The sequence below is a fragment of the Benincasa hispida genome, chromosome 7 (genome assembly GCF_027475165.1).
Source record: "Benincasa hispida cultivar pf3 chromosome 7, pf3_genome.v1.1, whole genome shotgun sequence".
In the NCBI taxonomy this organism is placed as follows: domain Eukaryota; kingdom Viridiplantae; phylum Streptophyta; class Magnoliopsida; order Cucurbitales; family Cucurbitaceae; genus Benincasa; species Benincasa hispida.
Genome location: NC_143484.1, coordinates 21,359,771 through 21,374,184, shown reverse-complemented (window position 1 = coordinate 21,374,184; position 14,414 = coordinate 21,359,771).

Sequence of the window (14,414 nt, the reverse complement as noted above, 5' to 3'; positions counted from 1 at the left end):
TGGGAGATTGTTGGGGTTGATGTCCAAAAGTCTTGTGTCCTGTAGTTTGTAAACAGTTTGTACGAACGCTTGTGTTGTATAATATATGATATTTACTTCACATCTTGTATTATGCTCAGTTGCTTGTTTTATTTGCTTTACCACAAACCAATAAACATAAAATCCCTGGTTATCTGTATGTGACTCAAGCATGTATGTGGTGACATACAAGTGAATCATGTCTTGAGTGATAACCAAAATGGTCTGTAGTATATAAATATAGAAGGGAGACCTTATCCTGGTAACGCTACTGATGCGACCCGCTTTTGGAATGGTCACAAGTGTTGTGACTTGTCATAGATGGTTTGATCCTGATCATTCGTGTTAGGGACATGCGAACGGGGGGCTCCTATATAAAGAGTTTGTATAAGACTTGACCACGAAGTGTTAACATCTCGTTATATAACATCGTTCATGACAGAGACTTCACTTCACTAGGTTGACCATAGGTAACATGACCTTAATCCTGAGTTAGTTGGGAACTCTTGCCATTGAGGGCAATCCTTTGATCTGTATGGGTGCGAGTGGCCAATCACCGATTCAAAACTACCATTTTATGGATTCGTCTGATTTGGGAGCTGGGAACTCAGCTACACAAGATGGAATTCACTCCTTTCCCGAGGCAGGGGTAAGTAGATAGGTAACTCCCTTAAGGGTTGATTGTGGAGCTTGAACGATATAGCGCCATATACCTTCTCTTGGCCCGAGAGGTGTTCACACATAGTTGAACTATGTTGTATTGTTCATTAGAAGAATCAGTGGTACTTAAGGAGTGAGATGTAACTACAGGTGCAAAACGGTAATTTTTTTCCAGTTGTACTTACGAGCATCTATGAAGGGTCATCATACTCATGATTGGTTATATCCGATGGACACAGAAATATATCTGTGGTAAGAAGAGTTCAGCTATTAGTCTTTAGTGGAATGCCTGACAGTTAACGGATGGTGGATCTCGTGGCTAAAGAGTTTAGTCAACTATTCACAGACTGTTGGAGCTTCGAGCCACAGGTTCATTAGGTCCCCTGGGTAGCTTGGATAAAGTCGAGAATCAATGTTTGGGTTAATTTGAAATGTTTAAATTGGCAAGAGGAAGTTTGATTATATATGATATAATTGGACTGATTAGTTATATATGATATAATTGGCTAAATTTATGGGATACATTATCTTGGAGAAAATTAGATATAAATATGATTTATATCAAGTATAGGATAAATTACTATAGTAGATATGTGATATCAAACTATAGGTTAAAAATATAATATGATTATATTTATTAATATTTTAATTGGTTAATTATATGATAATTAACCAAAAATCACGTTCGGACGTGCGTTAGTGGGAACTGTGTTAGTTATTGTAACCAATGAATTAAAATGAAATTTGTTTCATTTTGAATGATCGTCTGAAAATGGATCGAAGAGCGTGTTGGTCTAAAAATGTAATTGATGCGTTATTTTATGATGTGGAATTATTGATGAAATGCGATAATGGAGTTGCATTGAACACTCAAGTTTTCTCAGTGGAATCCAAGTGTAAACCCCACCGAGTTTCCTGGTAAGTCCAGGGTCGAACTCAGGGACTTGGGAAAATGGTATGTAGTGATAATTTTTCGAAAAACTTTGCGGTAACCAAATAAATCAATAGTTGTTGGGATTGTTGTTTGCTGTAATAAAAAAAAATAAATGCGGCGGAGTTCGAAAAGAGTTGATAAATGAAAGATGCAATGAGTATGTGGTGAACGGGTTGAGAAGGGTTTCGGCTAACACTTCCTAGGATGTGTTCATACTATGCGATCATGCAACACACATACAATAGTAAACCATCTCTCGATGCGAATGCTACGGCTTCTAATGCTAGAATACATGCGATATATGCGTAAGTCTATAGGACCTACACATAAGTCTCTATTCTTATTTATGCGATGACAAAATGACACACACACATAAGGCGACCACATAATACCATACCTATCTCTAGGGTGCATGCGATGCAGGTTGACAAACAAAGCTTATCTCTAAGTTCCTATCTCTTGTTTATGAAGATCTAATCTTGCTCTCTTGAGTCTAGATTCTAACCTAGCTCTTTCGATTCTTTAGGTTCTTTCTTTAGACTTTCTCTCGAGTAGCTCTAAAGGGGTGTTGAGCACAACATAAAACAAGATAACCATATGCGATGAAGATCCTAGGTCATGTTATCTTATTTCCTCTCAACCCATTCGATTAGTTTAGCCACTCATGCGTGCTAAGAGAGTGAACAGATGTAGAATCAGAACTTCCATTGTATAAATATAAAGTTGAAGTACAAAATAACAATGCAAGAAGAGAATAAAGAGCCTCGTAGTAATCTCTTGCTTCCCAGGCTTTTACACTATCTTTCTACTCATGTTCAAAAGATACTCTCGCTCTCGTGAGAGTCGGCCCGCTCTCTGCTTTTACACCTCCGGGTTCTCTCTCGAGTTCCTGAGCGATCTTCCGGTGTCTTAGGTCTTCTCTTGCTCCGCCTTAAAACAAGAGCGATCTTCTGTGAAAATTCTTTGAGTGTTCGAACTCCTTTTCTGAAGGTTGCCTTCAGGGTGAAAGATGGCTTCTCTCTTATGATTGCACGGATGAGATGGCTTTAATTCTCTGACTGATGCATCGAATATTTGTCACTGAAAAGTTGAATGTAGTTGTTATCATTAGTGGCTTTTCAACTTAATTCGGATTCGACCGTCATCATCTTTTTACTCATGTTCAAAAGATACTCTCGCTCTTGCGAGAGTCGGCCTGCTCTCTTCTTTTACGCCTCCAGGTTCTCTCTCGAGTTTCCCTAAGTGATCTTCTGGCGTCTCGGCTCTTCTCTTGCTCCGCCTTAAAACAAAAAAGAAAACTATGGACAAGGCTACACTATGGGAAAATTCTCTGAGTGTTTGAACTCCTTTTCTTAAGGTTGCTTCGGTATTTATAAAGCCTTCGGGGTGAAATACGACTTCTCTCTTATGATTGCATGGATTGGATGGCTTTAATTCTCTGACTGATGCGCCGAATATTTGTCACCGAAAAGCTGAATGTAGTTATTATCGTTAGCGGCTTATCAACTTAATTCGGATTCGACTGTCATCAGTTTTCTGTCCCATCGTGATTAATTATGCCTTTCACCCAGATGCGCCCACAAAGTTTCGGCGACTCTATGCAAAAATCCTTCTTGAGCAGATGTTTGCGAGCACAAATCACCGTAAAGCCTTGCGATAATTCTGTGATCGACCGTTGGTTTCTTGTGATCGCGCTTTTCGCCTTGCGTCAATGCATATTCTGCATAAAAATACAAAAGTTAACTGTTTCTAGGCGATGAATGCATGCGACCGCAATGTTATGAACTTAATGCTTTATGGATGCAATCTAACATATTTTATCAACGCAAGCCAGCATTGTTTAAGAACTTAGCATTGTAATAACGTGCATTTCTGCCCGTTATCACACCCCCAAATTTAAACAATGCTTATCCGCAAGCATAAGCTAAATATTTCCTTTAGAAAGTCGACCGCAAATCTCTTTTCCTAGATTTCTCAAGGATACTTCATTCGAATCTTATGCACCAAAATTTCCTTAAGTCTTATTCAAGTCTCCTCTTAAAATATTTCTAAGACCTAGGGACCGCAAGCTTAACCATCAAAAGGACTTTACTAAATTCCGGGACATCGCATGATTTATTTCAAAAAGAAAACTTTTTCACCGGGGTGTCAAATGATTTTTTATCCTTGCATATTTTTTACATTATTATCTTTTTCTTACCTTGCGCTGATCCAAGTGCCTCGCCTTCGTTTTGGCTTGCCCCCACGTGTGTCATGCAAACATCCAACTACAAGCAATGCGCTCTTTCTCAAATTAATCTCGTACCTATTTGGCAGCAGAGTTGCGGTCATTTATTTATGCGTTGATCTTGGCGACTTACTTTCGTTTTGGCTTGCCCCCACGTGTGTCATGCAGACATCCAACTACGGGTAAGTGCCCTTCACAACTTAACTCTTATCAACATGGGTTTTCCCCTTACGTCGACAGTGGAGTTTCTATTCTCAAACTATATATTATTATTATTATTATTATTATTATTTTCATAAAGCTAAAAATAGCAAGGTCGAAAAATAAATACCTCACCCCCAAATTTAAGATGAGGCAATGTCCCCATTGCCAAAAGATTGAAAGAAGTCATGCGATGTTCTTAGGAAGCTACATAAAGAGAGTTTGAAAGAAAGCTAGCAGACCTCTAACTTCTAGAAATATTTCATGAAGTGACTTTTCTAAGATTAAGTTGATTCTAGTATATATGAAAAAAATAGAAGCATGTGTTTCATCATTAAAATCATAATTGGCAAAGAGACAGCATGCGGCGACTGACTAAATTCATCAATGTTAAATGAATGCTATAATCAAAGAGGATGCGGTGATAAAACTCTCAAAATTAAAATGCAATGCGATAGTGCAAAATTTGGTATAAAGTAAAGGAAGAATACAACCCCCAAATTTGTGTTGTCGCCCACATTGTTTGTTGACGCATCTTTCTTTGTGGCATTCTCCTATCCTTAGATTGCGGTAACAGAATAAGATAAGTTGCTTCTTCGTGCAACGCCACCACAATCATGTATCTTGATCGTTTGCATAGAAACATCGAGAGGGTCAAATGATTTTAAACAAAACAAAATCGTTTACCGCAATCGTTCAGCACGATCGCCTTTTTATTTATTTATTTATTTAGAATAAAATACAGGTAGATAAATAATAAGAACAAGGTAATTGCGATAATAGATAATACTATGATGATGAAAGTTCATGAAGTATTGATGCAGGAAAAGGATATTAAAAAAGGTTTGCGTCCCTGATGAGGTTGATTCGCTAAATGACTCAGGGACTACTTATTCTAAGCTGGTCTTTTCACGTCCATGGTGGCTTTTTCCTCTTTTTTTTGTCCTCTAGGTGCTTGACTGCCTTAATCCGGAGTTTTTCCCCATGAATGTTCATTACAATCTCCCCTTTGCATACATCAATTTGAGCACGACCGGTTGAAAGGAATTGTCGTCCCAATATGATGGGCGCATCTTCGTCTGCTTTACAATCCAAAATGATGAAGTCTGTGGGCAAGATGAATTTATCAATTGAGATTGCGGCATTTTTCAACTCTCCTTCATGGTATATTCGAGATCTGTCCGCAAGTAGGAGAGTCCCTGTTGTGGGCGTGAGTGTGCCAATACTTAATTTCTTGAATATTGATAGCGACATTACCTTTATACTCGCCCCAAGATCGCATAGTGCTTGGCTACTGTAGGCCCCTCCGATGGAGCATGGTATCGTGAAGATTCTTGGGTCGCCCATTTTAGGTGGGATCATAGCATTTTGCGTTGCGGCCACTGTTGCAATCTTTTCTTTATCATTTTGTTTCTCCTTCAATCTTTGTGGAGTTGGTGGTAGTTTGACTTCTTCTATCTCATGTTCTAGAGGCTTGAGGATGGACGCAACTTCAGGGTTCATTTTCTCGAGCTTTTCCGAACTATAGGTCAACAGGTCCTCGGTTGTCACGCATTCAAGTTGGTCGCGATAGGTTCCTCCCTTATTTCCACAGTCATGTTGTTGCTTAGCATGGAGACTGCTAAGCATTTCTCCTTCCCGGTACCCTCAGCATTGCAAGAAAGCTCAGCTGAGCTCGACAACGCTCCTTGTGGTCTATTTTTCAGCTCGCCCATAATTTGTCCTAGCTGAATTTCGAGATTTCAAATGGATGTTGCTTGATTTTGAAGCACTGATTCGTTCTTATCAATGTACTGCTTTAACAAGCTCTTTAAGGACGAAGATTGCGGTGTTTGCGAGCTGCTAGCTTGGCTATGCGTTGGACTGTTTGTTTGCGGGAAAAATCCAGGTGGCTCTTCTCTCTGCGCCACTGGTTGGAAGTATTCTTGTTGAATTTTCCACGCAAAATTTGGGTGGTTTCTCCACCCAGGATTGTATGTATCAGAATAGGGATTGTTCTTTATGAAGCATACTAACTGTGGGTTTGCTGGGCATTCTTCCATCGAATGAGAGTCTCTACAAATGACGTAACTTGCGGTCGTTTGAGCAATTGCGTTGACCTGCCCTTTCTTCGCTCCCGTGTTATTAATTGTGATGCCTTGAATCAAACTCATCATTGCAGTCATCTGGTTTTGTAGGGATGTGATGACCCCATTGTTTGCGTCATTATCTTTAATTCTTAATCTTTGATCGCTTTCCCGCCAATCCTCATGATTTTTGGAAATGCGATCAAGTATACTCTTTCCCTTCTCATATGTTTTGTCGAGCATACCACTAGCGGCTGCCGCATTGGCAGCGGTCTGCGAAGAGGGATTCAGTCCTTGGTAAAAGATCTCCATTTGCAGGCAGTCTGGTAAGCCATTATGTGAACAGTCTCTTACCAGCCACTTAAATCTCGCCCAGGCATCGCTGAGTGATTTGTCATCTTCTTGTTCAAAATTGGTTATTAATTTCCTTCTCCTGGCATTCTCGGTTGGTGGGAAATATTTCTTCATAAACTTTTTAACAACTTGTTCCCACGACGTTATCTCTCCCAATTCGAGAGAATATGCCCATTTTTTTGCTTGATCACACAAAGAAAATGGAAATAGAGTTAGCCGAACTTCTTCGATAGAGATATTCGGGAACACAAAAGTGTTGTAGATTTCTATGAAGCTTCGGAGGTGGGCATGCAGGTCTTCGCCATGTCTCCCTCCAAACTACCCAGCAGCCTATATCATCTGCAACATTACCGGCTTCATTTCAAACCTCGATCCGTCTAACGCTGGTCTCATGGTTCCTGGAGAGAAATCATAGAGGTTGGGCGACGCATAGTCCCGAATGGGTCTATTGTGGTCACTCGCCAGAAGGATGGAGTTGGCCATTATATTTTTTGCGTTTGCGACCCTTGCTTCCAATTGTTCCGCCATTCTTCGTCTTCTCTCTTATTGTTGGCGGCTGTCTCTTAGTCTGGGTCGAAATGTTCTCTCAATCTTCGGGTCGTAATTCGTCAGAGATTGAGAGTCTACAAAAAAATCAGAAAAATCACCGTTAGCACACTGATTTGCCGAAGTCCCCAGCAATGGTGCCAAAAACTTGATGCATTATTTTATAATGTGGAATTATGGATGAAATGCGATAATGGAGTTGTGTTGATCACTCAAGTTTTCTCAGTGGAATCCAAGTGTAAACCCCACTGAGTTTCCTGGTAAGTCCAGGGTCAAACTCAGGGACTTGGGAAAACGGTATGCGGTAATATTTGTTCGGAAAACTTTGCGGTAACCAAATAAATCAATAGTTGTTGGGATTGTTGTTTGCGGTAATAAAAACAAACAAATGCGGTGGAGTTCGAAAAGAGTTGATAAACGGAAGATGCAATGAGTATGCGGTGAACGGGTTGAGAAGGGTTTCAGCTAACACTTCTTAGGATGTGTTCATGCTATGCGATCATGCAACACACATACAATAGTAAACCATCTCTCGATGTGAATGCTATGGCTTCTAATGCTAGAACGCATGCAATGTATGTGATAAGTCTATAGGACCTACACATAAGCCTTTATTCTTATTTATGCGATGACAAAATGACACACACATAAAATAAGGTGACCACATAATATCATACCTATCTCTAGGGTGCATGCGATGCAGGTTGACAAACATAGCTTATCTCTAAGTCCCTATCTCTTGTTTATGCAGATCTAATCTTGCTCTCTCAAGTTTAGATTCTAACCTAGCTCTCTCGATTCTTTAGGTTCTTTCTTTAGACTCTCTCTTGAGTAGCTCTAAAGGGGTGTTAGGCACAACATAAAACAAGATAACCGCATGCAATGAAGATCCTAGGTCATGTTAGCTTAGTTCTTCTCAACCCATTCGATTAGTTTAGCTACTCATGCGTGCTAAGAGAGTGAACAGATGTAGAATAAGAACTTCCATTGTATAAATATAAAGTTAAAGTACAAAATAACAATGCAAGAAGAGAATAAAGAGCCTGGTAGCAATCTCTTGCTTCCCAGGCTTTTACACTATCTTTTTACTCATGTTCAAAAGATACTCTCGCTCTCGTGAGAGTCGGCCCGCTCTCTGCTTTTACACCTCCGGGTTCTCTCTCGAGTTCCTGAGTGATCTTCTGGTGTCTCGGCTCTTCTTTTGCTCCGCCTTAAAACAAGAGCGATCTTCCGTGAAAATTCTCTGAGTGTTCGAACTCCTTTTCTGAAGGTTGCCTTCAGGGTGAAAGATGGCTTCTCTCTTATGATTGCACGGATGAGATGGCTTTAATTCTCTGACTGATGCACCAAATATTTGTCACTGAAAAGTTGAATGTAGTTGTTATCGTTAGTGGCTTTTCAACTTAATTCGGATTCGATCGTCATCATCTTTCTATCCCATCGTGATTAATTATGCCTTTAACCCAAATGCGCCCACCAAATTGCGACGACTCTATGCAGCAATACTTCTTGAGCAGATGTTTGCGAGTACAAATCACCGGATAGCCTTGCAGTAATGCTGCGCTCGATCGTTGATTTCTTGTGATCGCGTTTTCGCTTTACGTCAATGCATATTCTGCATAAAAATACAAAAGTTAACTGTTTCTATGCGATGCACGCATGCGACCGCAATGTTATGAACTTAATGCTTTATGGACATAATCTAACATATTTTATCAATGCAAGCCAACTGTTTAAGAACTTAGCACTGTAATAACGTGCATTTCTGCCTGTTATCAGTAATCGATCGCTTAATCTCGAGAGCCTATACGATAGTCGCTCAACGCCTAAACGATCGTCTACTTGGCGCCTAAACGATCACACACTAAGTCCTAAACGATCGGTTAGCTTACCAAAACGATCGTATAGTTTTTCGTGTTTGCTAAATGATCGCCTTCTGTTTTCTAAACGATCGTTCAGTAAAATCTATACGATTGTGTAGTTTCTCCTAAACGATAAGCATCTTGCTATACGATAGCGTCTTTTTCCCTTCCCACTTGCTTATGGCCTACACAATCTGTTCTTCCTTCTACCTCTACCAAACTCACCAAAGACCACGCTTTGGGTTCTCACTCCGAGAATACCTGGGGCTCTTTTCTAGTGGTGTCGTCCCCGCGTTGTTCGTGTTTGTGCGGTTGTTCGTGCTGCTGTAGTCGATGCTTCTGCTGTGCGTTGGTTGATCGGGTAGACGTCATCCGTTACGTTGAGTTTGAAAGTTTGAAGACCGTCTTCAACTGGTATGTGAACTCTCTCCCTTGTTATTGTTTTGTTCAAAGCATGCCGTTAATTAACTGGTTGTTTGCATAACTGTGCGTTTGAACGTATTTGATGTATTTTGATCACTGTGGAAATGGAGCGATCCGAATGCGCTCATGAAACTCTTGGTTGAGAGATCCTTCAGTAAGGAGTTATGAAATCTTTGGAGTTGTGAACTCTTGGAACCCACAGTATAAGGAGTTAATAAGATATAATATTGATGTTTTTTAATAGTGGGATTCACTATCTCCTTGGGCCAAATATGAAGTTCACAACTCCTATTTCCTAACTCTTACTTCACAACTCTATGGGTTAAACACACCTTCAAGGAGATAACGTGGATTCGTTGGTCTCAGATTCTCTTTTATATACAAGGTTCTATATTTTTTGATTTTATGTGATATTATTGATATAACAATCTTAAAACAATTTTATTTTTCATATTTTGTTTCTTTTTGGTTCTATGTGTATTATGCTTTGTTGGGATCATGGATTCACATTGGGTTCTTCACTTTCATTATACAAGATCTAGTTTACACCTCTTCTCTAGAATTTTTAAAATTCTTTCATGTGTTGGCGGTTATACCTATTTTGAAATTTCATATTATGTTTGATGCCACTTTCATTATGCATCATTCTATGATATAAGGCTTATGTATCTTCTCTAAGTTTCACGTTGGGTTTAGGCTTGCACACTTTTTTGTGTTTTTTCATCAGAATTTTAGTGGATATAACCACTTTGTTATGAGAGAAAAATGTTGAAGGAAAAAGTTCCCTTGATTATGAATTTATGAAGTGTTTGCATTGAGTGTTTTCAAATGATTTTGAATTTATTTTATTCTGATTTCAGTGTGGTTCTTTTTTTTTTTTTCTTCTATATTTTACTTGATTTTAATCTGTAAAACTGTTAGGAGATCAATGACATCTTGGGATCTTCGCTTTGGCAACAATCTAAAAATATTCTTTTACTTAAGTGTGTTTTGATTTTTGTTCACTCGTTCTATGAATGTCATTTAAAAAAAAAAACATGCTTTAACTATTATGCATAATGGGTATCAAGCATAATGTTCTCATGTCATTTTACATTTCAAGCATAATGAATAATGTCTCAAGTTTATTGGTCACCTCGTTGATTTTATTTTGTGTGAGAACTTATTCAGTAAAGTTATTTATTTTGTTTCACAAATATTTGTTGATCGATTTCACATAAATGTCATCACGATACGAAACCTTGTATCACTATCAGTGGAAATCATGAAAGAAATTTTTGAGAAATTTAATGGCAATGATTTCAAATGATGTCAAGAATAAATATTATTCTTTTACTTTTGCAAGATTTTGAAAGAACATACTATTATAACATTGAAGGAGGAAGCTGACAAAGAAATGTTGCTTGCACTTCATAGAAATATGCAAGTTATTTATGCAGAAACTACATTTTGAACGAACTAGATAACACACTGTGGGGTTGTTTGGGGCACTGAATTGAGATATGATATTTGAAGTTCATATGTCTGTGGAGTTTATATATCTGTGGAGTTTCATATGTTTGTGATTGGGGTGTAGAGTTGTTTTGTCTGAGTTCATATGTCTGTGTTTGGGGTGTAGAGTTAAGTCCATATGTCAAGGATATCTGGTGTAGTTTTTTTTAACTCTTCATAATCTACTTTTAAAATTACTATCTTTGTTTTGAAACATTTTTATTAAAAAACTTTACCCTTATTTTAATTAAATATAAATTGCAGTTTTTAAAGTGTGTCTTTCTTTCTTTTATTTATTATTATTTTTTTGATGAACAACAATTAAATACTATATTTCTCGCAAGAATATGGTAAAATAAAATGAGAAACCAAAGAGAGATAAAAAAACTTTTGATTCCTAAATTTTCTCCACGAATTTCATCTTTTCATCTTCTTATTCTTTTTTTTTCTTATTTCTATTGTTGTTCTGTATTTTTCATCTGTCATGACATTTTTTTTAGTTTAATCTCTCTATCATTTTAGCAGTCAATGTAATATCACCACGTTTTTTAAATAATTCCACTTTCAATTTCTCTAAATTTGGAGGATCATCAAAGAACAAATATTTATTTTCCCATAATTTTTGCTAGAACATGTTCTAGAAAACAAATGCCCGTTTTATGGTTTTTTTTTTAATTTCTCATTTTTATTTTTATTTTGTTTTTGTTTGCTTTTTCTTAACTTTTTTGTTGCACCCTTCAACTACATATATACTTTTCCAAATTCTTAAACACTCATTTGATATGTGAATTCAATTAAAAAAATTTTATTTTATAATTGCTAAATATAAATATTGCACTTAAAGTAGACAAAATGCTATTATTTACATAATCAACAACTTTACAACATACTTTAATGGTTATGGACCATATGAGTTGGATGTGCACAAAAAATAGGGTTTTCATTAATGATTTATTTACATGTTCACAAATAACATATACATATATAAAATGGCCAACAATGAGCCAATTTTAGTCAGAGGTGGTTGCCAGAGCCCTAAGTTGGTCGCACGAATGTATGAGCGAAGGTGGTTATTGAAGTTGATTATCAAAGGTGATTTTTGTCAAAGTTTGTAGTCGAAGGTGGTTGTAAGAGCTCCAAGTTGGTCACACGAGGATGATATTAAAGTTGGTCGTTGGAGTTTGTTATCAGAGGTAGTTGCCAGAGCTTAGAGTTAGTCATCGAGTTGGCCGTGCGAAGATGGTCATCAAAGTTGATCATTGAAGATGATTTTCGACAGGGTTTATAGTTAGAGGTGATCTTCGGAGTTGGTCGTCAGAGTTGATATCTGAGGTAGTGTTAGAGCTTTAAATTGATCATTAGAGGTGGCTATCGGAGCCTGAAAAGTTTCGTTTAAGTTGGTCGTGCGAAGGTGGTCATCGAAGTTAGTCGTCAGAGTTGTCATTAGAGCTCAGAATTGGTCGTTGGTGTTGGTTGCAGGAAGGTAGTCACCAGAGTTGTCATAGAAAATGGTTGTCGGAGCTCAAAATTGGTCATCAGAGTTAATCGCACGAATGTAGTCATTTGAATTGGTCGTCGAAATTGTCGTCGGAGGTGGTTGTCGGAGCTCGGAGTTGGTCATCGGAGTTTCCCATGTCGAAATGGTTGTCAGAGTTGGCTCTCGGAGTGTGACAGCGATAGTCACCGATGGTAGCCAATGAATGAAGTCATTGAAAACATTGGAAGAAGGGAGAGTTGGAATGAGTTGGGGTGAATTGGTAAAATATACCAACTCAATTCCACCAGCATTTAAAGTTGGTGGGCCAAATAATGAGTTGAATATTATACCAACTAAACTCAACTCATGTTGGTAAGCCAAACACCCCTTATATAATGTTTATAATGGTGAATTTGGCGAAAATCTATAGGAATCATTAAAGGAAAATACTAAACATAAAAAGCATCAAAGAACAAAAATTAAGCATGAAATCTAACGAAACTTTAAGCCCAAGAAATGACTCTTTGAGTGCTTTTCACCACTTCAAACTTAGAATTTTCTTATATACACAAGATTCGTCAACATTCTGTTCAAAGCCATAAGATTTGATCACAATATTAAATTTTATATTCCAAGATCCAGATGCTTATTTCAACCCATAAATGGATCTTTTAAGTTTGCAAACTTTTTGCTCTTGACCCTGTCCAATGAACCCCTTAAGATAGTTATTCAGAAAGGTTTTCTTGACATCCATTTGTTATATCTCATAATCATAAAAAGCAACAATGAATAAGAGTATTCTAATAGACTTAATCATGGCAACTGGAGAGAAGGTTTCTTCATAGTCCACCCCCTCTCTTTTGATAAACCCTTTTGCCATGAGTCTAGCTTTATAGGTCTGTATCTTTACCAGCTTGGTCTCGTCTTCTCTTGTAAATCCATTTGCAACCAATAGATTTTACCCTGTTTGGTTGATCTACAAGTTCCCAGACTAAATTGAAGTACATAAACTCCATTTCGAGGTCCATGACTTTTACCATTGTTCTCAATCCACATCTTCCATTGCCTATTTAAAGTTCAATGTATCCTCCAATCCATCATAGGGCATGACGATCTGAGTTTTTGTCAGACCCATGTAACGGTCAAGCCGTTGAACAATCCTCTGACTACGTCAAGGCACTCTCAACTCTTGAGAAGGATGTGATGGATCGGTTTCAACAACTCTTCTTAAAGGACCAACCTGATCAATAACCTTTGTTGATTTATCCGTAATTTCTTTAGTCATTTCACTCAATACTAGCTTACTGCGGGTTGATGATTTCTTATGTGGTTCTCCTTTAAGAATGTAGCATTTGTTGATACAAATACTTTTTGTCATCTTGAGGATCATAAAATAGACCATCATTTGTTTCTTTGAAGTATCCTACAAATAGGCATATTTTCAAACGATGTTCCAACTTATTTGGGTTATGAGCTAGCATGTGTGTCAGGCATCCCCAAATTCTAAAGTGATGTAAACTACCTTTACGCCATTTCCATAACACGTATGGTGTTTCAAAAATGTAAACAATAGTCTCTACTGCATGCCCCCAAAATGAATTAGGCAATTGAGCATAACTCATCATTAAATGAACCATGTCCAACAGGGTTCTATTTCTCCTTTCCGTTATACCATTTTGTTAAGGTGTACCGGGTGCTGTAAGTTGAGACTAAATTTCATGTTTGGTCAAATAGTCTTAGAATTTCAAGTCCATATACTCCCTACCTCGATCTGTTATACTCTCAACCTCGATCTGATTGAAGTGTTTTAATCTTTTTACCTAATTGGTTCTCAACCTCTGCCTTATACTCCTTGAACTTTTCAAGGGTTTCGAACTTATGATGCATTAGGTAAATATAGTCATATCTAGAATAATCATCAATAAAACTGATAAAATATTCATACCTTCTGCGTGCTTTGACATTCATCAGACTATAGAAGTCTGAACGAGCTCTAAGGGTTCTTTGGCTCTAAGACCTTTTCCCGTAAATGATCTTTTGGTCATCTGACAAGATTCACATGCAGGTAAAGAGTTGTCTTCTAACTGATTAGGAGTCCATTCTTAACCAATCTCCTAATCCTATTAACATTTATGTGGCCAAGTCTTCCAATGAT